The sequence below is a fragment of the Eriocheir sinensis genome, chromosome 45 (genome assembly GCF_024679095.1).
Source record: "Eriocheir sinensis breed Jianghai 21 chromosome 45, ASM2467909v1, whole genome shotgun sequence".
Taxonomy (NCBI): domain Eukaryota; kingdom Metazoa; phylum Arthropoda; class Malacostraca; order Decapoda; family Varunidae; genus Eriocheir; species Eriocheir sinensis.
In genome coordinates, this window is record NC_066553.1 from 13,274,111 (window position 1) to 13,298,607 (window position 24,497).

A 24,497-nucleotide genomic window follows, 5' to 3' on the forward strand; every position below is an offset into this window, starting at 1 on the left:
TCCGTGGAGGCCGATGATCCATGGGCATCTGCCGAATGTGACCGCCATCACCGATGAGGCTGATGATGCATGGGCAGCCGAAGTGATGACCCGTGATGACTGGTCTGATGAGGCTGATGATCCATGGGCAACCTTTGACATGGCGACCCGTGATGACTGGTCCACGGAGGCTGACGATGCATGGGCAGCCTTCGAAGTGATGACCAGTGATGACTGGTCCGTAGAGGCTGATGCCTTCCTGGACGCCTGTGCTGTCGTTGTGTCACTACGCAGCCTGGTAACACACTAACCCCCGGCGAGCCACACCGTCAGCCACACTGCTTCACTACGCAGCCTGGTAACACACTAACCCCCGGCGAGCCACACCGTGAGCCACACTCCCGGGGAGCCTTTGGTGACTCTTATTACACCTTCACGGGAGGAGCTCCAGATGTTTTTCTTATCTTATCAATGAAAACCTTTACAAACAATTACCTCATTCATGAATCTACCTTTCCTGTTCGTAGTACTGTACCAATCACACTGAAATTAACCACACGACTTCCAAGCCTCTTCCATTCGTCTACCATTCTATTAGCAAACCAATTCCTGCCTGCGTGTTTATGAGAAGGGAGGAAGGGACGAAGGTAGGGGGTGTAGGAGGAGTGAGAACCAGGAAGGAGGAAGGTTAACGAAGAGAGAAAAGTGAAAGATGAGAGGTGACGGGCAAAGGGAGGGGGGGGGAAGGCATGGAAGGAGTTTAAGCCTAAAGGAAAGCTGGTTGTGTATGTGTGTGTGTGTGTGTGTGTGTGTGTGTGTGGAGGAGGGAGGAAGAGAGATGTAGAGAAACCGAGAAAGAGAAAGGAAGGAAAGGAAGGGAGGTAGAAAATTTGAGAAGAGAAAGTTTGGAAAAGAAGAGAGGTTAGAAAGGAAAACGGAGGGAGGGAAAAAGGGAAAAGGAAGGCCTTGGCAGAGCGGAGGAAACTAAAGAAAGGGAGAGAGAAGACGGACGGATACAGAGAGAGAGAGAGAGAGAGAGAGAGAGAGAGAGAGAGAGAGAGAGAGAGAGAGAGAGAGAGAGATTAACGCTCTGACACGTTTTGCCAAATATTTTCTCCGTGCATATAGAGAAAACATGAAAGACGAGGAGGAGGAGGAGGAGGAGGAGGAGGAGGAAGAAGATATAAGAGGTATTCAGTCATGCATTTCTTCAGTGAGACAATCTTTCGCCTCTTTGGCTTCTCTTCTTTTTCCTCCTCCTCCTCCTCCTCCTCCTCCTCCTCCTCCTCCTCCTCCCTCTTCTGCTCCACTTCAAGTTTTCGTGCTTCTTCATACTGTCTGATTTAATGTGAGAAGAAATTTAGCGTCAAAGCGATTCTCTCTCTCTCTCTCTCTCTCTCTCTCTCTCTCTCTCTCTCTCTCTCTCTCTCTCTCTCTCTCTCTCTCTCTCTCTCTCTCTCTCTCTCTCCCCCTTCTTATTTTTCCTCTCCTTTCTACTTCCCCCTTCGCCCCCTGTCATTTTTTTTTTAATCTCTCTCTCTCTCTCTCTCTCTCTCTCTCTCTCTCTCTCTCTCTCTCTCTCTCTCTCTCTCTCTCTCTCTCTCTCTCTCTCTCTCTCTCTCTCTCTCTCTCTCTCTCTCTCTCTCTCTCTCTCTCTCTCTCTCTCTCTCTCTCTCTCTCTCTCTCTCTCTCTCTCTCTCTCTCTCTCTCTCTCTCATTTTCTCTCTCTCTCTCTCTCTCTCTCTCTCTCTCTCTCTCTCTCTCTCTCTCTCTCTCTCTCTCTCTCTCTCTCTCCACACCTGAGCAGCCTCGCAATCAGGTGTTCCCTCGGCTAGCCAAACATTCAAACAGCATTACCCGGCGCGTGTTTGCCCGGGAAATGGAACGCGAGGAGTTTGCAGCGGAAAATAAAAACAAGAAAAAACAAAACAGATGAAAATAAGAAAATGAAAACAAGGATAAAAAAAAAAGCTGGAGTAAAGAAACGCAAACAAAAGGAGAAAGAAAGTCGTATGAGCCGTGTACTTTTCTTTGGTGTTGTTGTTTTTTGTTTTGTTTTTCTTTTTTTTACTTTTTTTTTTGTTTCTTGTTTTTTTGTCTTCATTATATTTTGTCTTTTTGGGCCTTTTTGTCATTTATTTTTTGTATTTGTCTTGTCTTTGTTTTTTTTTCTCTCTTCCTTTTCATTTTCTGACCTCTCAAGAAAAAAAACACACATTAGTAAGTTAGTTAGTTTGCTGCACAATATAAGACAGATCATTTATTTTTATTGTTTTTATTTAAAGGATTTACGAGCGAGCTTTGGTATCTTAATTTGGCGAACCTTCAATTGTGAGTGTGAACCTGACTAACCTTACTTTTCTCGCCGTGTCAAAGAAAATTAAGAAGAGAGAGAGAGAGAGAGAGAGAGAGAGAGAGAGAGAGAGAGAGAGAGAGAGAGAGAGAGAGAGAGAGAGAGAGAGAGAGAGAGAGAGAGAGAGAGAGAGAGAGAGAATACACTCCTTTGACCTCTATTCAGGAGCAGTGAGTAGCGGGCTTTTTTATATATATATTTTTCTTTGCGCCCTTGAGCTGTCTCCTTAGCTGTAAAAAAAAAAGTCCTAAAAATCTCTCTCTCTCTCTCCTGTCGTTTTTTAGTTCGTCGTAACAAAAGTTCATCAGTTGAATCTTATCCTTATATAACAGCGTGGAATAATTTATAAGGCGAAACACACACACACACACACACACACACACACACACACACACACACACACACACACACACACACACACACACATATCCCTCCCCCCTCACATACGTTCACCCTCATCCCCCCAACACCAACATACCCGCCCCCCTCCTACTCATAAAGAGAGGCCTTGAACCAACTTTAATTTCAGCGTTTGTTTACTGCACAATACCGGCTGATGAGGGAAGGAAAAGCATCAAAATATTACCCTTTCACCGAGCTGATAAATGATATGATCGGAGGCTCGCTCGGCTGTGCGTATAAATTGACGATATGATTTGAAAAGCAGTAGGAAAATGATTAGTAGATGGTAGTGGTAGTTGTAGTGGTAGTAGTAGAAGCAGTAGTAGTAGAAGTAGTAGTAGTAGTAGTAGTAGTAGTCATTATAATAGAAGTAGTAGCAATAGTAACAGCAGATAGGTAGAGAGCTGAATATAGATAGACAGTTTGATAAATAGATTGAGATAAAAATGTTAATATAGTTTTAATGGTAACAGTTCAAGCACTACTACCGATCACTTACAACAGACAAGAGTGGCGGTAGTAGTAGTAGTAGTAGTAGTAGTAGTAGTAATCGTCGCAATAACAGCATCCGTTCCCCCTTGTTACTCACCCGTCAATGAGCGGCGAGGAGGCCAGGAGGGAGCGCGCCGCCTGCAGTCTCTCGCGGTGGGAGGCGGAGGGGGACACGCGGACGGGCAGGGGGTTGGCGCTGCTCAGACCCGGCGCCGCCACCACCATCACAAAGACCGCCAGTAGTTCCGCCATCCTCCGCTCCATCACTGTAATAGAAGACGTTTGTTTGTGTGTGTGTGTGTGTGTCTACCTCTTTGTCTCTATTCCTACGTTCACTAGACTAATGCAACCCTCACCCCCACCATCTTCATCCACTTGCGTTTATCCACCTGTTAATTCATATTTGTCCACCGCCACCACTACCACCACCTCCACCACCACTACCACCACCGACAACAAAGCCATGATCCTCCGAACCATTACCAAAGCAAAGAGGAGCCTTTATGCGGCCATCAATCTATTCCTTTACATATATTTACAATCCACCACCACCAGCTCCGCCATCACCACCAGCTCCACCATCCTCAGGAAAAAAGAAAAAAAAAAAAAAACAGAGTCGTGATGTGATTAAGAGAAGAGAAAATTACAGACTCTTTTTACAGTTTCTTGATTAATTTTCTTTGTGTTTTACCTCCGCGAGTTCTCTTTATTTGACCTCAATCCCTTGTCTCTATGAATAAAATGCTGGTTCGTTCCTGTTAAATACGGATAACATGCTTCCTCTCACTGCTGCATCCATTCCGTTTACTCCTTGTACCGTTTCTCTCGCCTATCGATCGATCTACCTACCTGTGTATTTAACTAACTAACCTTTTCCATTTTCCTCCTCTTCTTCCTCTTTTCATTAGCTAAATACGGATAACATGCTTCCTCTCGTTTACTCCTTGCACCGTTTCTCTCGCTTTCTCTATCTATCTATCTATCTACCGATCTACCTACCTGTGTATTTAACTAACTAACCTTTTCCATTTTCCTCCTCCTCTTCCTCTATTCATCAGTTTTCTCTCCCCCGAGCCGGCTTCTCTCTCTTCTCTCTGATCAGTGTTTACCTCTCCTATCTAACTAACTAACTAACTCAATCGCTCACTCACTCATACACTCATTAACCATTTATCTATCTATCTATCTATCTATCTATCTTTCTACCTTCCTCTGGCCGGCCGTAATAAGATAAGCTAATTCATAAGCCGTTGAGGGCCAGGCGCAAACACACGGTAAAAAGCGGACTTACTACAGGTTGGGGCGTATCAAAGGCCCGAATCTCTCTACTAAACGAAGGCAAATAGAGGTTACGCAGCAAGGCGAGCAGAGTGCCTTTAAACGAGAGAGAGAGAGAGAGAGAGAGAGAGAGAGAGAGAGAGAGAGAGAGAGAGAGAGAGAGAGAGAGAGAGAGAGAGAGAGAGAGAGAGAGAGAGAGAGAGAGAGAGAGAGAGAGAATGGAAAAAGGAAGTAAAAGAGAAAAAAGAAACAAGAAAAGAAAGAAAAGAAAGAAAAAACATTGGAAAGAAGGAAGAAAGAATCGAAGGAAGGAAGGAAAGAAAATAGAAAAGAAAGAAGAAAAGAAAGAACGAAAGAAAGAAAAAGGAAAGAAAGAAAAAGGAAAGAAAGAATCAGAGAGAGAGAGAGAGAGAGAGAGAGAGAGAGAGAGAGAGAGAGAGAGAGAGAGAGAGAGAGAGAGAGAGAGAGAGAGAGATAAATAATAAATGGAATAGGATCAATTATTAATGAAGGAGAGATATGGAAGGATAAGAGGCGGATGGAAAATGGGGAGGAGGAGGGAGGGAAGGGATGGAGGGAGGGAGGGAGGGAGGGAAGGGATGGAGGGAGGTAAGGAGGAAGGATGAAGGACGGACACACACACACACACACACACACACACACACACACACACACACACACACACACACACACAGACAGAAAAAAGTTAAGAGGGAAAAACAGATGAAATTACAGAGAGAGAGAGAGAGAGAGAGAGAGAGAGAGAGAGAGAGAGAGAGAGAGAGAGAGAGAGAGAGAGAGAGAGAGAGAGAGAGAGAGAGAGAGAGAGAGAGAGAGAGAGAGAGAGAGAGAGAGAGAGAGAGAGTTCACACAAAACTATTCACAAATGCACGTCCGCCCGGGTCTTTTCTCCCAGCCAGAAAGAATCACAAACTGGAAATGAAAGAAGGAGGAATGAATGAACCTCTTCCTACACACTCCTGCATTCACATTACAAAAATCTATGCAGCAGCTCTCTCTCTCTCTTATCTATTTATGTTTCTTTCTACCTTGTGTGTGTGTGTGTGTGTGTGCGTAAACCATCTATCTATCTATCTATCTGTCTGTCTATCTATTCATATCTATCTATCTATCTGTCTGTCTATCTATCTCTATCTATCTATCTATCTGTCTGTCTGTCTATCTATCTATTTATTTATCTATCTGTCTGTCTATCTATCTATCTATCTCTATCTATCTATCTATCTCTCTGTCTGTCTGTCTACCTATCTATCTCTATCTATCTCTCTATCTCTCTATCTGTCTGTCTATCTATCTATCTATCTATCTGTCTGTCTATCTATCTATCTCTATCTATCTATCTGTGTGTGCTAGCGTATGTATTTGATTTCCCTTTATCCAATCATTCATTAATCCTTCTAAGTTCACTTATATCCATCCATTTGTTTGTGTATCTGTTCGTCCATTTCCTTCTATCCATTAATCCATTCCTTTATCTGCGTAGGAAACTCTTACAGATCTGTGCATCCATTTATTATCTTTCTTTTTGTATTCGGGTCAATAAATTTATCAGGCTTCCCCTCCATTTGTGTTTTTTTGGTACAATCATATACCTCTTTATCTGACTGACTATAATAAATCTGTTTGCTTTTTTTTAATCTGTAACGCCTTTTCTTCTTACAATATCTTCGACCCCTTGACTGCGGATTGCCTACCATAAGACCACACAAGCTACAGGAATGAAGCAAAAAGTGGCTGCTACAATTCAGTGAAGAAAAATGTAAAGTCATGGACATTTGGAGGGGATATGTAGCACACCAATACAACTTGGGAAACACGCCACTCTCCACCACAGAGGCAAGTAAAGACTTTGGAGTATGTGTTAACAGGCTACCAATGAAAGCCTAATCCGTGGCAATCGCAGCGGATGGGTTAATACAAACAACATCTTTTTCTTTCCTTTTATATCTTTCTGCCAACAAAATAAGACCAATATCCTACTCACATTCTTCCTTTTAGTCTCTCTGAATGTCTCCTAAGCAAAGTACTACACTCGAGCACCCACTTATGTCACGTTACTGAGGGTATCTGGACACCTCTCCTCCCGAAATTGACCTCTCTTTCGGCCACCTCTTTAGATTCTTTTTAGGAGCAGCGAGTAGCGGGCTTTTTTATTATTATTGTTTCCTTTTTTGTATGCCCTTGAGCTGTCTCCTTTGTTGTAAAAAAAAAAAAAATACTCTCAAACATTTCCTGGCTTACACACCCACATGAATTTTGATGAGGCGTTCGTAAAAGTTTCATGAGCCGAGTGATAATTTGATGAGATTACTGAGCCATGAACTAGTGAGCTATTGAACTAATGAAACAATAGGAGCTCGACTAATCTCCCGTGTGGCTATATTTAGTGTGAGAATCTAAAGCGTCTAAAAACACGGGCCTGCTGCGTATCCTCTTTGATGTCCTCTAAAATGAAGCCCAACTACTTAATTAAGGTCTTTAGTCGCCCTGCTGGTGCTCCTCAACAGTGTCTCTTCCAAGTTCCAAGTGCTCGAAAGGAAGGGAAAAGGAAAAACATCAAACCTAACTCCCTTTCGTCTCATTAGTCGGCCTCTGTACAAAGCGAGTTAACGGCGACCCTTTTCTGATGTTCCTACTCTTTCCGCTTCGTCTCTTCCTTTTAAACTCTCGAGAGAGAAAGGGAAGGTAGATGGCTGCCCAGCTATTCTTTTCTTCCTTATTGTCTTCTTAAGTAAGAGAAACTGTATTAGGTGAGTTGGGAGCCTTTGTTTTGTCTCGACTTCTATTTTGTTTCTTCTTAACAGTCGAGAGAGAGAGAGAGAGAGAGAGAGAGAGAGAGAGAGAGAGAGAGAGAGAGAGAGAGAGAGAGAGAGAGAGAGAGAGAGAGAGAGAGAGAGAGAGAGAGAGAGAGAGAGAGAGAGAGAGAGAGAGAGAGAGAGAGAGAGAGAGAGAGAGAGAGAGATTCAACTAACTTTTTTCGTATTTTTCTCCTCTACAGAATAACGGCCGTATGCTCAGTGAAGTTCTTCCCCCTTCCCGCGAGGAATCAAGGCTTCGTGGACCAAACGGTATGCTCAGTGACGAGGAGTGTCTTTGATGCAGCGCGCGAGGCGGCCAGCGGGAAAGAAATGAACTAATTTCCTCTCTTGACGAAGAGGAGGTGAAGGCCCGCTCTTCGCTAATATCTTCGCACATTTAATGCTTTATTACAACATTTTTCCTTGATGGTGGAAAAGAAGAATGCAAAACGATGGAAAATGAGATAAAACTGTTGGAAGTAATGGCGTGCGAAAATGCATCCAACAACAACAACAACAATAACAACAACAACAACAGGCTCTGAGCGGAATGGCTGCCCGGAAATGTATTGTCGATCCCCAGTTGTTATTGTTTTTCTAATGGGAAAGTCGGGCGAACACACACACACACACACACACACACACACACACACACACACATGCACACACACACACACACTATATGTCTATCTGTCAGTTTGTCTGTCTGTGTCTATTTATTCGTCTGTTTGTCTGTCTCTTTGCAGGGTGTTGATGAAGGAAAAATATGGGGGGTTGATGTTGATGAGTGGGGAGGGTGTGAGGGGCCAGGCGTGGGGTTGATGGGTGAGGAGGGTGTGAGGGGCCAGGCGTGGGGTTGATGGGGGAGGAGGATGTGAGGGGACAGGCGTGGAAGGAAGAGAGAGGAGAATGAGAGGATCTTGCTCTCTCTTATTCCTTCCTTCCTTCATTCATTCATTAATTCCAACCTTCTTTCTTTCTTCCTTCCTTTCTTCTTTCCCTTCTATGTTGCAAGCAATGTAAGTTTTGTTTGAAGTTTTTCCTTCTCTTTACAAATTGTTTTCTTTTCATCCTTTCTTCCTATCGTTCTTCCTTCTTCCTGATGCCTTTCTTCCTTCCTTTCCTTCCTTCCTTACTTCCTTCCTTCATTCATTCGTTCATTCTTTCTCTCATTCTATCAGTCATTCATTCATTCCTATTTATTTCTTTTCTTTCTTCCTTTGCATACTTCGAGAGAGAGAGAGAGAGAGAGAGAGAGAGAGAGAGAGAGAGAGAGAGAGAGAGAGAGAGAGAGAGAGAGAGAGAGAGAGAGAGAGAGAGAGAGAGAGAGAGATTAAGAAAGCAAATACTAGGAAGGGTGACTGATACATTAGCAAACAATACGATATGAATGATTAGGAGGAGGAGGAGGAGGAGGAGGAGGAGGAAGAGGAGGAGGAGGAGGAGGAAGAAGATATAGAAGAAAGGAGGAAAAGAAGTGGAGAACAAGGGACGTTTGCTAACAATTATTAAAGGAAAGAGGAGACTGAGAAAGAGGGAAGAAAGGATGGATGGAAGGAAGGAAGGAAGGAAGGAAGGAAGGAAAAAGAAAAATAACAGAAAAAAACAAGAAATGAAAAGACGAAAGGAATCAAATAGGAAAGAAGGAAGGAAGAAGAAGGAACCAAGCAGAGGAAAGAAAAAAAGAATGGAAAAAAAAAGAAAGACAAAAGGAAGGGAAAAAAAAGAAAAGGAAAATAACAGAAAAAAAAACAAAAAAAATAAAAGACGAAAGGAAGAACAGACGAAAGAAGAAAGAGGAAGAAGAAAAAAAGAAAGAAGCAAGCAAAGGAAAGACGCGATTAGCCCCCCCCCAAAAAAAAAAATAGGACCAGAAAACGTAGATGCGACGAGGGAGAGGAGCAGGAACTTGAGGGCACAATTAGGGCAGAAAGGGTGGAGGACGCGGACAGGAATGGGTCTTGAAGAGGATGTGAATTAGCTGAAGTGTTCGGGGTGGACGGACGGAAGGAAGGGAAGGCGGAGGAGGAGGAGTGGGAGGAGGAGGAAGAGAGGGAGATTGCATGACACGAAGGGAAAAGAAAACGAGATGTGGGCAGGAACAGGACGAGGAGAGATAGATATATAGATTGATAGAGATAGATAGAGATAGAGATAAAAAGAGAAGGCAAAAAAGGATGTCAGCCTAATATATGTAAGTCTACCGTGTTTTTTTTTTTTTTTTAGATGGAATGAATCATGACTTGGGTTTAAGGGAAGGAAGGAAGGAAGGAAGGAAGGGAGGTAGGGAGGGAAGGAGGAAGGAAGGAAGGAAGGAGGGAGGAGGGAAGGAAGGAAGGAAGGAAGGAAGGAAGAAAGGAAAGAAAAGAAGGGAAGGAAGGAAGGGAGGAAGGAAGAAAGGAAGGGAGAAAGGAAGAGAAAAAGGAAGGATGAATGAAATAAAGGAAGGAAAAGTGAAGTAAAGAAATAAGGAATGAAAGAAAGAGGCGATAAAAAGAGATAAATAAAATAAATGAGTAAAGGAAAGCAAAAGAAAGAAATGGAAGAAAAAAAAAAGAAATGAGTAAAAAAAAGAATAATTAAACATGAACGAATAAAAAAAAAGCGAAAGAAATTAATGAAAGAATGAAAACAAAAAAACGCAAAAATGAGGATATTATATAAACAAAACAACAACATCAACACACACACACACACACACACACACACACACACACACACACACACACACACACACACACACACACACACACACACACACACACCTATGAAGAATTATAATAAGGAAGAGCCATAATCCACCTTCACACACACACACACACACACACACACACACACACCTATGAAGAATTATAATAAGGAAGAGCCATAATCCACCTTCACACACACACACACACACACACACACACACACACACACACACACACACACGCAGGCAACACTAATTAAACACACTCCCTCCGGACACACAATAACTAACTTTCTTGTATGTGGTGTCAGCGCTCTGAAGTTAACTGTTTTTTCTTTTCGTTTTTCTTTTCGTGTGTCTGCCCGTGAGCCGCTTCCTTTACTAAATCAAGGGTCACGCCAGGTCAGCAGGTCAAGGTGGTGAGGTGAGGCGTCAAGGTGAGGTCAGAGGTGAGGTCAAGTTAGGCGACAACCGTGAAAAAATAACAGCTAAGTAGAGGTAATTGACATTTGGTGTTCGAAAGTCATTAGAGACAAAAATAATGACAAAAACAAAGACAGACCACAACACAAACAGACACATACCGACAAACCGCAAAAACAGAGACAGACAGACAGACAGACAGACAGACAGACAGACAAGGACAACCACAGACAACAACGGAGACAGACAGACAGACAGACAGACAAGGACAACCACAGACAACAACAGAGACAGACAGACAGACAAGGACAACCACAGACAACAACAGAGACAGACAGACAGACAGACAGACAAGGACAACCACAGGCAAGAACAGAGACAGACAGACAGACAGACAGACAGACAAGGACAACCACAGACAACAACAGAGACAGACAGACAGACAGACAGACAAGGACAACCACAGACAAGAACAGAGACAGACAGACAGACAGACAGACAGACAAGGACAACCACAGACAAGAACAGAGACAGACAGACAGACAGACAGACCCTTCCCCCTTCCCCCCCAACACAGTCGAAACAATAATGAATAACGAGACGAAAGGAAACAGGGAAAAAAATAACACAAACTAAATCGCTTCTCCTTCCTCTTTCCTCTTTTCCTCTTTTCTTTTGTGACAGACTCTTGATAATAACGTTCCCCTTATTGACATTGCCTCTCCTTCATTTCTTTTCTTCTCCTTCCTCTTCCTCTTCTTCCTGCTGCTCCTCCTCCTCCTCCTCCTTCCTGCTTCATTTCTTCTTCCTCTTCCTCCTCCTCCTCCTCCTCCTCCTCTCTTCATTTCATCTTCCCCCACTTGTCTTTCTTTTATCTGTTTATCTGTGCGTTTCCTCCTCCTCCTCCTCCTCCTCCTCCTTCTCCTCCTCCTCCTCCTCCTCCTCGTCCTGCACTCGGCGGGGATCGGACCCAATCTGATCGCGTGGATAAGAGATTGGCTCACCGACAGAAAGCAACGAATACTACTCAACGGACAGCCTTCCGATTGGCTACCAGTCACTAGTGGAGTGCCTCAGGGGTCAGTGCTAGGACCCATCCTCTTTATCATATATATCAATGACCTAGAATCAGGACTGAAATCCACAATATCGAAATTTGCAGACGACACCAAGGTGGGTGGAGATGCCCTCACAAAGACCAACTGCGAAATCATTCAGAAAGACCTCAATCACATTATCGAATGGTCGGAAAAATGGCAAATGTCTTTTAATGTTGACAAATGCAAAGTCATGCACATTGGGTCCCAAAATAGTAACCACACATACATCATGAATGGGAGACCTCTGCAAGCGATGCGGGAGGAAAAGGATCTTGGAGTCACTATCAGCAGTGACCTGAAACACGCGAATCACTGTAATAAATCTTACAACAAGGACAAAATTATGCTCGGGTTCATAGCGAAGAACTTCGAGTGTAAAACACCAGACGTGATGCTATCCCTGTATAATTCCATGGTAAGACCGCACCTCGAGTATGCAGTGCAGTTCTGGTCTCCCAATTACAGAAAGGACATTGCTCTACTGGAAAGAATTCAACGACGCGCCACAAAGATGATTCCAACCTTCAGGGCTCAACCCTACGAGGAACGACTCAAGCGACTCAATCTCTTTACATTGGAGAAAAGACGCCTACGAGGGGATATGATTCAAGTCTTCAAGTATCTAAAAAAGTTCAATAACGTCGATTACTCCAAATTCTTTGAACTGCAAACCAACTCAAGAACTAGAAATAACGGTTTACCCATTCAGTCGAGTCGATGTAACACAGACATTGGAAGGAGTTTCTTTTCAAACCGAGTCATCCGCCACTGGAACAATCTTCCCTCAGAAGTAGTAAATGCGAATACCATCAACTCCTTCAAATATAGAATCGACCTTCATTTCGCTGCGTCGGGAGTAAACTGAATAACGAGGGGCTTCCATCTGCTCCTCAATATCGAGGTGCTTTCATCTGCTCACCAAGCCCCAAGTGGCGGTCGAGCAGATTAACTCACCCAAGCGGGCGACCTCGTAATGAGCCAATAGGCTTTCTGTTGCCTGCATTTCCATGTTTCCATGTTTCCTCCTTTCTTCATTTCCTCTTCCTCCAACTCCTCTGTCGTATATTTCTTTACCTCCGCTTCTTCCTCCTCCCCGTCTACCTCCTCCTCCTCCTCCTCCTCCTCTTCCTCCTTCATCATCATCATCATCATCATGTATATATTTTCATCATTACGATTGTTTTTATTATTACTATTATCATTATTATTATCATTATTATTATTATTATTATTATTATTATTATTATTATTATTATTATTATCATTATTATTATTATTATTATCATTATTACAACTAGTATCATTTAACAGAAGCAGAAACCAAGATTTAGTAGACTAGAAAGATAGGAATGAGATGGAGGGAATAAGGAGAGGGAGATCGGGTGAATAAATTGAAACAGAACAACAAAGAGAAGATTCAAAACAAGATGTAGGAGAGTGAGTGAGTGGGGTGGAGAGTTGGGTGGAAAAACAGAATTGGAAAACAATGAGACGGAGAGAGGGATAAAAAACTATGCTACAGAGGGAAGAGTCGATAACAAAGTGAACGAGGGACAGATGTTGAGGAGAATACTTGAAGAAAAAAAGAATATTAGATAAGAAACGAAAATATTTGAGCCCGTAATGAAAGAAGAGAAAAAATACACGACAAAGAGAACCCGAGAACAGATATCGAGGAAAAACATACTTGAGGGACAGAAAAGAAAATGTGGAATATAAAAGGGAATAAGCAAAAAAGAATATTAGATAAACGAAAATATTTGAGCCCGTAATGAAAGAAGAGAAAAAATACACGACAAAGAGAACCCGAGAACAGATATCGAGGAAAAACATACTTGAGGGACAGAAAAGAAAATGTGGAATATAAAAGAGAATAAGAAAAAAAGAACATTAGATAAGAAACGAAAATATTTGAGCCCGTAATGAAAGCAGAGAAAAAATATACACTACAAAGAGAGAACCCGAGAACAGATATCGAGGAAAAACATACTTGAGGGACAGAAAAGAAAATGTGGAATATAAAAGAGAATAATGAAAGGGAAGCGAGGGAGAAAAGAGAAGAAAAAAGTGATGCTTCAAAAACAACTCTCCGAAACACACAGCGGGGAACTTTTTTTGACTATAAAGGAAGCAGCTCAAAGGGAAAAAAAAAAAGGGAAAAAAAGGCCACTGAAAAAGATTGTATGGATGAGTCACCAGTGATAGAAAAAAATACTTTGACGGAAAAACTAACTAGAACATAAAAAAAAAAGTTATTGGACAGAGAGACGAAATCAACTGAAATAAAGGACATGACAAAATTCACGACGACCAGACACAAGAAATATAATAAAACGAGAAATGGCTTTTAATTAAGAGTTGAAGTTAGGAAATAGAAAGAAGAAGAAGAAGAAGAAGAAAAGAAAAAGAAGAAGAAGAAGAAGAAAAAGAAGAATAAGAATAAGTGGAGGAGGAGGAGGAGGAGAAGGAAACTTGAAAAGGAATGTCAAGAAAAGACGTGAGAGAGCGCGGAAGGGCAAGGAAAGGTGAGGTAGGAGGAAGACAACCTGTGGGCGGGAAGAGTGGGGAAGGAGGAGGAGGAGGAGGAGGAACTCGAGACAAACTGCAGCAACATATCGCCGCCTGAGACCTAGTGTGTGTGTGTGTGTGTGTGTGTGTGTGTGTGTGTGTGTGTGTGAGAGAGAGAGAGAGAGAGAGAGAGAGAGAGAGAGAGAGAGAGAGAGAGAGAGAGAGAGAGAGAGAGAGAGAGAGAGAGAGAGAGAGAGAGACAAAACCTTCCTCCTTATCCTCCTCCTCCTCCTCCTCCTCCTCCTCTTCTTCCTCCTCCTTCACCTCTAGCTGTCTCGAGAGGACAATCAAGTCTTAATAAACACACCCACGATATTTTCTTTTCTTCTTTTTTAGGGGTCCAAAGTTTGCTGTTATTGTCTTCCTGTCTGTCTGTTTGTCTCACCTTCTTCTTCTCTCTATTCCTGTTCCCTTCATTGCTGTCTCTCTCTCTTTAATGTATCTCTTTTTCTTCTTCTTCAGTATCTCCTTGTTTCTTCTTTGTATCTGTTTCTCTCCTTCCTATATCTCTTTCTCTTCTTTCTATATATCTTTCTTTCATTTCTGTATCTCTTTCTCTCCTCTCTATATCTCTTTCACTTTTTCCTATATCTCTTTCTCTTCTCTCTATATCTCTTTCTCTCATTTCTATATCTCTTTCTCTCATTTCTATATCTCTTTCTCTCCTTTCTATATCTCTTTCTCTTCTTCCGATATCTCTTTCTCTTCTTTCTATATATCTCTCTCTCATTTCTATCTCTCTTTATCTTCTTCCTATATCTTTTTCTCTTCTTCCTATATATCTTTCTCATTTCTATATCTCTTTATCTTCTTTCTATACCACTTTCCCCATTACTCACCACATGAAACTCATTGTATGGTATTTTTGTGTATTTTCAGCCTTATGGTTTTCTACAAATGAATAGACCATTTATTATTATTATTATTATTATTATTAGTATTATTATTATTACACACACACACACACACACACACACACGCGCGCGCGCAAAGCATTACGTTAGGCTTAGTAACACGATATCCTGATCCAAATAATTAAGACAAATCAAATGGTTTTAATCCCCGCTTTTATAAATACGATATTGAGTCGCACCAGAGGAATTACCAGCCGCTTAATATCAGGAACAATAAATAGAACAACAAGCCACTAATAGCAAGGGCTGAATCATTATCATACCTCAATCATTATCCCCGAAATGTGTCTACATCATTCTCTCGACATGACTATCTTTCTATTTATCTATCTATCCATTTAACCATCCACCTTAACTATGTCTAGCTATTTCTATCTACCTATCTATATTTTAACCGTCTATCAATAAATCTCTGTATCTATATTATTCTTTCGACATGACTATCTATCTATTTATCTATCTATCCATTTAACTATCAACTTAACTATGTCTATTTATCTACCTAGCTATCTTTACGTTAACTGTCTATTAATAAATCTTTGTCTATCTATATCATTCTTTCGACATGACTATCTTTCTATCTATCTACTTATCTATCTGTCCATTTAACTATCAACACTGTCTATCTATCTATCTGCCAATCTATATTTGAATTGTCTATCAATTTATTTCTATCTATCTCTGTCTATCTATCTATCCATTCATATATCTCCCTTCCTCTTCTTTTATATTTCCTATACATCGATGTTTCTATCACTTCGCGTGTGTTCAGCCCTATGTGATCCGAGGGGGGACAAATCTGGCCTCCCTTCAGGCACTTCGATCAAAACGATACACTTTTTTTTACTTTCCACTAGCTTCTTTTCACTCATTATTCACAATTGTTTTACACTATTGATTCGGTACCAGTACTTAGTGTTCATGAGCGTTATCGTTGTTCAGATAAATGAGTACGATGCTCGGTGTTACGAGCGCCAAAATTTGAAAACGTCGGGTCGGATCGAGTTAAGTTTACAATCATAAAAGGCAAATATTCCCTGAGACCGAGATGCCAGGATCCGAAAACACGTCCTAATGCTAAAAAGAGACAGCACTCTAGATTAACTTCCACACAGGTTCACTTTTCTGCCACATACAAGCAACAAATCAAGGGAAGAGATGACCGCATAGGAGCAGAAGACATTCCTAGTTCCTTTAAACTAAACTCCTTTACGTTTCCGGTGAAGGGGAGCAGAGGAGGAGGAAGAGCAAGAGGAAGAGGAAAGCCATCACACGAGGAGAAAGGAAACACGGTTATCATTTGAAACCGAAACGTCACTATGCTATTTATAAACCTCTTCCTTTTCCCCCCTTTTTCTTCCTCTTCCTCCTCCTCCTCCTCCTCCTAATGTCCTCGACGCTCCTCCACGTCCCATTCTTTTCCTTCATCAAGACCTTTTTTATGTGTCCGAACATTAGAAGTCTGTCCTTGTTTTTTGTTTTACTCAACTAGCCTTCTCTCTCTCTCTCCTTTGTAATGCACTGTCTGGCTAATGAGGAGCAAGGATTATGAGATTATGATGTGCCTGTGCCGCATTAGGCTTTAACTATAACGTGTAATGTGAAATGATGATCCGTGGGTTAATTCGTGACAATGTTGTGTTTAATGATGAAAGGTATGTAGCTGTGTGTGTGTGTGTGTGTGTGTGTGTGTGTGTGTGTGTGTCGACATAGTACGAATGAAGAGCTGAACGGAAGAATGAAAGGGAAGTAGGAAAGAAAGAAGAAAGGAGATAGAGATGAAAAGACGAATGAAAGGAAAGAAGGAAGAAAAGAAGTATGTTTGGGGGACAGAGGTGAGGACATAAAAAGAAAATAAAAAAGAAAATATAAAGAAAAAACAGAAGAATTAATATAGAAAAGCTAATGTGTGTGTGTGTGTGTGTGTGTGTGTGTGTGTGTGTGTGTGTGTGTGTGTGTGTGTGTGTGTGTGTGTGTGTGTGAGTGTGTGTGTGTATCAACTATTTTGCATTTTCCACTCTCAGTATTTCATGAGCTTCACCCTCATTAAATTTTATGATCTACAGTTTTAATTTAGTCTCGGCCTCTAATGAAGGTCAACCAATCAGAATCTGTATACGCGCAATGCCAAAACAAAACAATTACAAACGAACAGAGTTATTATTCGGCACACACTGAACCGCACAATAGAATTCGAAACTAGAATATAATATTATTCCAAATTCTTTCACCGTCAGTCATTGAATAAAAACCAGGGGAATGACCGGGTTTCGTATCTGTACAAATTATTAGACATGTCAATCAATTCGGTGCTTATTAAAAGGCTTCATTTATTTACGATGGGGATTGACGGCAATATAGATACGTAAATAAACACATGAATAAAGGAATGAATGAAGAGAGAGAGAGAGAGAGAGAGAGAGAGAGAGAGAGAGAGAGAGAGAGAGAGAGAGAGAGAGAGAGAGAGAGAGAGAGAGAGAGAGAGAGAGAGAGAGAGAGAGAGAGAGAGAGAGAGAGAGAGAGAGAGAATGGGGAAAAAAAAGAGATAATAGAGAGAGAAGATAAAACTTCCTACATAACTACGTCCTAACTCCTCGCCCTCCTCCTCCTCCTCTTCTTCTTCTCCTTCCTCTTCCTCCTCCTCCTCCTCCTCCTCCTCCTCCTTCTCCTCCTCCTTTTTCTCCTCCTCCTCCCAAACGTTCCTAAAATCAACTGCAATGTTCTAATTTTAATTTAGTTTTGTTTATAACGACATGTAACTTTATATTTTCCTTCGATTTTAATTTGGGAGCAGAGTTGTTTGTTGTTGTTGATGTTGTTGATGATGTTGTTGTTGTTGTTGTTGTTGTTGTTGGTGGTGGTGGTGGTAGGGGTGGGATGCTGTTTTTGTTGTTGTTGGTGGTGGTGGTGGTGGTGGTGGTAGGGGTGGGATGCTGTTTTTGTTGTTGTTGGTGGTGGTGGTGGTGGTAGGGGTGGGATGCTGTTTTTGTTGTTGTTGCTGGTGGTGGTGGTGGTGGTGATAGGGGTGGGAGGGGGGGGATGCTGTTGTTGTTGTTGTTGCTGGTGGTGGTGGTGGTGGTAGGGGTTGGTGGGGGATGCTGTTGTTGTTGTTGTTGCTGGTGGTGGTGGTGGTGGTGGTAGGGGTGGGAGGGGGGGGATGCTGTTGTTGTTGTTGTTGCTGGTGGTGGTGGTGGTGGTGGTAGGGGTGGGATGCTGTTGATGTTGTTGTTGCTGGTGGTGGTGGTGGTGGTAGGGTGGGAGGATGCTGTTGTTGTTGCTGGTGGTGGTGGTGGTGGTGGTAGGGGTGGGATGCTGTTGTTGTTGTTGTTGCTGGTGGTGGTGGTGGTGGTGGTAGGGGTGGTAGGGGTGGGAGGGGGATGCTGTTGTTTTTGTTGTTGTTGCTGCTGCTGCTGTTGCTTTGCTTTGACATACAAGCGGAACTCGGGGACTTTTCCTGCATTCTTTTTTCCTCGCTTCGGGTTTCCAATTGAAAGAGAAAATTAAAAGTCCGCAAAAATACTTTTCCGTTCTTTCGGTCATTTTGTCTTTATAGAAATCTACCATTGTCAGTTTTGCGCAAATTGTCAAAACATGTTTGAGCCTCGCTTTTAATTGCTATCTTTGTTATGTTTTATTGTTCTTTCTTTCTTTCAGCACAATATTGATAACAGACGGCATAAAAACAAACTAACAGCGCACAAAAAAACGTCAACACAGTTATCCGAAAATATTTAAAAATTATGGAAATATGTTTTAATAAATAGGAATAAAACAAAATTATGCACACACTTAAAATAATAGTGACACTAAACAAGCAAAACATATATTTTTATCAATAGCGTTTCTAATATCGCTAAGTAAAAAAATACATTATTTATCACTGCCATTTCCACGGCTTAAATATTTAAAAACACTAATTGCTGGAGTTATCGTGCTTTGATGCGAGGCAGCCATCACCGACCGTTGGCTGACACGCTAATGGATAAAAACGACGGAGAACACCAACTAAACCATCGCTAAACATCGCTAAACACATAAAACGACGGAGAACACCAACTAAACCATCGCTAAACATCGCTAAACACATAAAACGACGGAGAACACCAACTAAACCATCGCTAAACATCGCTAAACACATAAAACGACGGAGAACACCAACTAAACCATCGCTAAACATCGCTAAACACATAAAACGACGGAGAACACCAACTAAACCATCGCTAAACATCGCTAAACACATAAAACGACGGAGAACACCAACTAAACCATCGCTAAACATCGCTAAACACATAAAACGACGGAGAACACCAACTAAACCATCGCTAAACATCGCAAAACACATAAAACGACGGAGAACACCAACTAAACCATCGCTAAACATCGCAAAACACATAAAACGACGGAGAACACCAACTAAACCATCGCTAAACATCGCTAAACACATAAAACGACGGAGAACACCAACTAAACCATCGCTAAACATCGCTAAACACATAAAGAAACATTGCACATCTATCGGACACATAAAGAACCATAAAAGGACAAAAAAGTTATCTATCGGACACATAAACAACCATGAAAGGACAAAATTTCACCCTTATCGGACACATAAATACATATAAAAAGGAAGTAAGTTCATATCTATTGCAATAATAATTTCTAACTGCAAACAAATAAATAACAAAATATTAATCAGCTTTTCTTTGTCCCAGTCACACACACACACACACACACACACACACACACACACACACACACACACACACCGGGAAACAGAGCGACAGCATTCCTTCTTTAATGGTACACACTGTCTCCTCCTCCTCCTCCTCCTCCTCCTCCTCCTCTTCTTCAAAATAACGGTTTACCCATTCAGTCGAGTCGATGTAACACAGACATTGGAAGGAGTTTCTATTCAAACCGAGTCATCCGCCACTGGAACAATCTTCCCTCAGAAGTAGTAAATGCGAATACCATCAACTCCTTCAAATATAGAATCGACCGTCATTTCGTTGCGTCGGGAGTAAACTGAATATCGAGGTACTTTCATCTGCTCCTCAAGTTCGAAGTGGCTGTCGAGCAGATTATATCACCAAAGCGGGCGACCTCGTAATGAGCCAATAGGCTTTCTGTTGCCTGCATTTCCATGTTTCCATTTTTCCTCTTTCTCCTCCTCCTCCTCCTCCTCCTCCTCCTCCTAATCCTCCTTCTCCTTCTAAATCTCCTCATTGTGCTTCAAGTGTGTGTGTGTGTGTGTGTGTGTGTGTGTGTGTGTGTGTGTGTGTGTGTGTGTGTGTGTGTGTGTGTGTGTGTGTGTGTGTGTGAATGAAAGACAGATAAATAGACAGACAGGCAGACCCAGACAGACAGCGACAGACAGACAGACAGACAGAGGGGGAGAGAGGGAAAGGGAGACAGACACACAGACAGAGAATTGCGAAACGAGAAATGATGCAACATATCCTCCTCCTCCTCCTCCTCCTCTGCCTCCCATTCCTTCCTCCTCCTCCTCCTCCTCCTCCTCAGCCTCGCGTTCTACCTCCTAATCACTCTTGAGTCTCTCCAGATTTCCTCTTCCCTGCCGTGTGTGTGTGTGTGTGTGTGTGTGTGTGTGTGTGTGTGTGTGTGTGTGTGTGTGTGTGTGTGTGTGTGTGTGTGTGTGTCAGCCAGCCTTCGTATCAGCTCCCTCCCTCCCCCTCCCTCTCTCTCCCCTCCCTCCCACACTGCAAACAAAAGCAAACAGCAAACACAGCAATCAAAACAGCAACACTCGCTCCTCGGCCACAACAACAAAACAATGAAAAACTTCCTATTGGTGCAGGCACGCTGGAGTGGGCATCTGCATACACATTACCGAGGCGAGGAGGAGATTTAAGTTTGGTGAGGGTGCTGGTGAGGGTGCTGGTGGTGGTGCTGATAAGTGGGTGGTTATGGTGGTATGAAGTGGTGGTTGGTGAGTAGGTTAGGGTGGTGGTGGTGGTGGTGTAAGTGGTGTATGGTGAGTGGGGTTGAAAAATTGGTTGTGACGTTTTGATGCTGTGGTTGATGATGGGGGTGGTGGTGATGGTGGTGGTGGTGGGTGGATGGGGTTTCTGTGGTGGTGTGGTGGTGGTTGTGATGGTGGGACGATGTTGATGGACTTGATAGAATAAAAGTTAGCGGATTATACATTGTTTGGGGTATGGTGTTGCTGTGTTTGTTTGTTTGTTTGTTTGTATTAGTGTTTGTTGTTGTGGTTGTTCCTATTATTGTTGCTGATAGTGGTGGTGGTGTTGGTGGTGATGGTGAACAAATCAAAAGTCGAAAAAAATACTAATCATACAACTGAAGACGAATACTTCAAATATTTTGTCATAACTCACTTCACTGGAACCTGCCAGCTATAGTTTTGTTGATTTACTCCACATTCTTCTTCGCCTTAACCCCTTGGATGCAGATTTCCTACCAGAAGACATCACCAGGCTACAGGAATGGAGCAAAAAGTGGCTGCTACAGTTCAATGAAGAAAAATGTAAAGTCATGCACCTTAGGAGGGGAAATCCAGCATACCAAAATCACGTGGGAAACACTCCACTATCCACCACAGAGGCAGAGAAAGACCTGGGAGCATATGTTACCAGGCTACCAGTGAAGGGATATCCAGCACACCAATACCACATGGGAAACACTCCACTATCCACCACAGAGGCAGAGAAAGACCTGGGAGCATATGTTACCAGGCTACCAGTGAAGGGATATCCAGCACACCAATACCACATGGGAAACACTCCACTATCCACCACAGAGGCAGAGACAGACCTGGGAGCATATGTTACCAGGTTACCAGTGAAGGGATATCCAGCACACCAATACCACATGGGAAACACTCCACTATCCACCACAGAGGCAGAGAAAGACCTGGGAGCATATGTTACCGGGTTACCAGTAAAGGGATATCCAGCACACCAATACCACATGGGAAACACTCCACTATCCACCACAGAGGCAGAGAAGGACCTGGGAGCATATGTTACCAGTTTACCAGTGAAGGGATATCCAGCACACCAATACCACATGGGAAACACTCCACTATCCACCACAGAGGCAGAGAAAGACCTGGGAGCATATGTTACCAGGCTACCAGTGAAGGGATATCCAGCACACCAATACCACATGGGAAACACTCCACTATCCACCACAGAGGCAGAGAAAGACCTGGGAGCATATGTTACCGGGTTACCAGTGAAGGGATATCCAGCACACCAATACCACATGGGAAACACTCTACTATCCACCACAGAGGCAGAGAAAGACCTGGGAGCATATGTTACCAGGCTACCAGTGAAGGGATATCCAGCACACCAATACCACATGGGAAACACTCAACTATCCACCACAGAGGCAGAGAAAGACCTGGGAGCATATGTTACCGGGTTACCAGTGAAGGGATATCCAGCACACCAATACCACATGGGAAACACTCCACTATCCACCACAGAGGCAGAGAAAGACCTGGGAGCATATGTTACCGGGTTACCAGTGAAGGCGAAATCCGTGCCAATCGCAGCGGACGGGTAAATCGTGTTTTCATACTTTTATACATCTTTTCACGGAATCACGCCACTTAAATCTACAAAAAATACGCATCCCCCTGAAGAAACCACTAGCCGAACTAATATACTCATCTATTCTTATTTAGTTGTTTTTGCAATATCTGACTCTTCCATATAAAAGTAAAAAACGCGAATACCTCCGTCGTCACGAATCGCTTCCCGTCACGTGAACGCCTCTTTTGAAATCTGGTAATGAGGCTACGGGTGGCCAAAACAAACTTTAATTTTTTTTTTTTGGGGGGGGGCTATCCAACCGACTTTCTCTGTGTCACGGTACTGCCCCTCAAACACTTGAATATGTAGATTATTATGGAGTATGTTGGAATGGGGCAAGTCTCAATGCAAAAATTTATGGAGGGTCAAAATTGCCTCGGAATACAAACTATGCAATCTATGCTTCTGGTGTATGTTCTTCCTATGTATTCCTATGTATACACGACAACCACTGTCTTACGAGCCAGGGCGTTGCCGTTTCAACGACGCGGTGAACTCTACGGTGGGGCCAACCGCGTTTACATTATTCAACGCCTCCCGTGATGGGCAACGCGGACACAGCGGGGCGTCAACAAATAGCACATATACCGCGGGGCGTTAGCAAGTAATCTATAAACATGTAGCGCGAGAGCATGTGAGAGCGACTTACCTAGCTCTGTGATTTTTTTATTAGAGGTCAAATAAAATGTTTTCTTTCCTGCTGAAACAAATCACAATAAACTTCCTGAAGGCTTGGCGACATTTTAATTATGGGTGATAACACAACAACAACAACAACAACAACACACACACACACACACACACACACACACACACACACACACACACACACACACACACACACACACACCACACCCACCCACACACCCACACACACACACACACACACACACACACACACACACACACACACACACACACACACACACACAAGGCTTTCAGTACCCAAAGTCTCGTCCTTATGTTATGCAAACAAAACAGGAAAATAATGAGGAGAGAGAGAGAGAGAGAGAGAGAGAGAGAGAGAGAGAGAGAGAGAGAGAGAGAGAGAGAGAGAGAGAGAGAGAGAGAGAGAGAGAGAGAGAGAAGAAAAAAGTGAAAGGTTTAAGAACGAGAGGCAAGGGATAAGGGAGAAGGAAGGGAGGAGAGAAGGAGGAGAGGAGTGAGGTGGGGCGGGCTGAGGCGACCATCACAGCGTTAAAGGAAAGAAAACGTGGAAGAAAGAAAACGGGAGGTCGATAGGAAAAGAATGGGAATGTAATTTTGCCATCTACCTCGACCGGCCGTTTCCTGACTAATGACCAAACTTTCCCCCCTCCTGTTTCCCATTTTCTTTGTCCACTTTTTTCCAGTTCTATCCAATTTTCCTTCTCTTTTTTTTACTCCCTTTCATGTGACATTTTCTATCCAATCCCAGCTAACAGGAACGGATCAGATTACTGTTATTAAATTATCACTTATTTGTTACAGAATTGAATTAATGTACAATGAAATAAAAATATATGCTTTATACATAAAACGTGAAACATCAAGGAAGCAATACTCTCTCTCTCTCTCTCTCTCTCTCTCTTTCTCGTTGAAGAAAATATCATCGAGCGTCAAGCAGCCGTTTACATTCTGTGGGAAGGAAGGAGGAAATGAGGAAAGTGGAGAGTGAGGGAAGAACGAGAGGAAGAGGAGGAGGAGGAGGAGGAGAAACACAAAGAAACACACAGGAAGAACAAACAACAGCAGCCCTGATGGTCCTTACGAGGCTGTTTGTGACAAGCTAAACTATCTAATCAAAGGTGGGAGATGAAGGACAGCAAAGGCGAAGGCTCCTCCCCACCCCCCATCCCTCCAGCCAAAGCTAGCAGGAAAGGAAAGAGAACCATGCAGCATGGAAAACTGCATGGAA

At 42.7% G+C, this 24,497-nt stretch overlaps 1 pseudogene; it reads right to left on the minus strand.

Moving 5' to 3' along the window:
• LOC126980768 (dipeptidase 1-like) overlaps nt 1-24,497 on the minus strand; it is a 176,453-nt pseudogene that overhangs the window by 139,729 nt on the left and 12,227 nt on the right.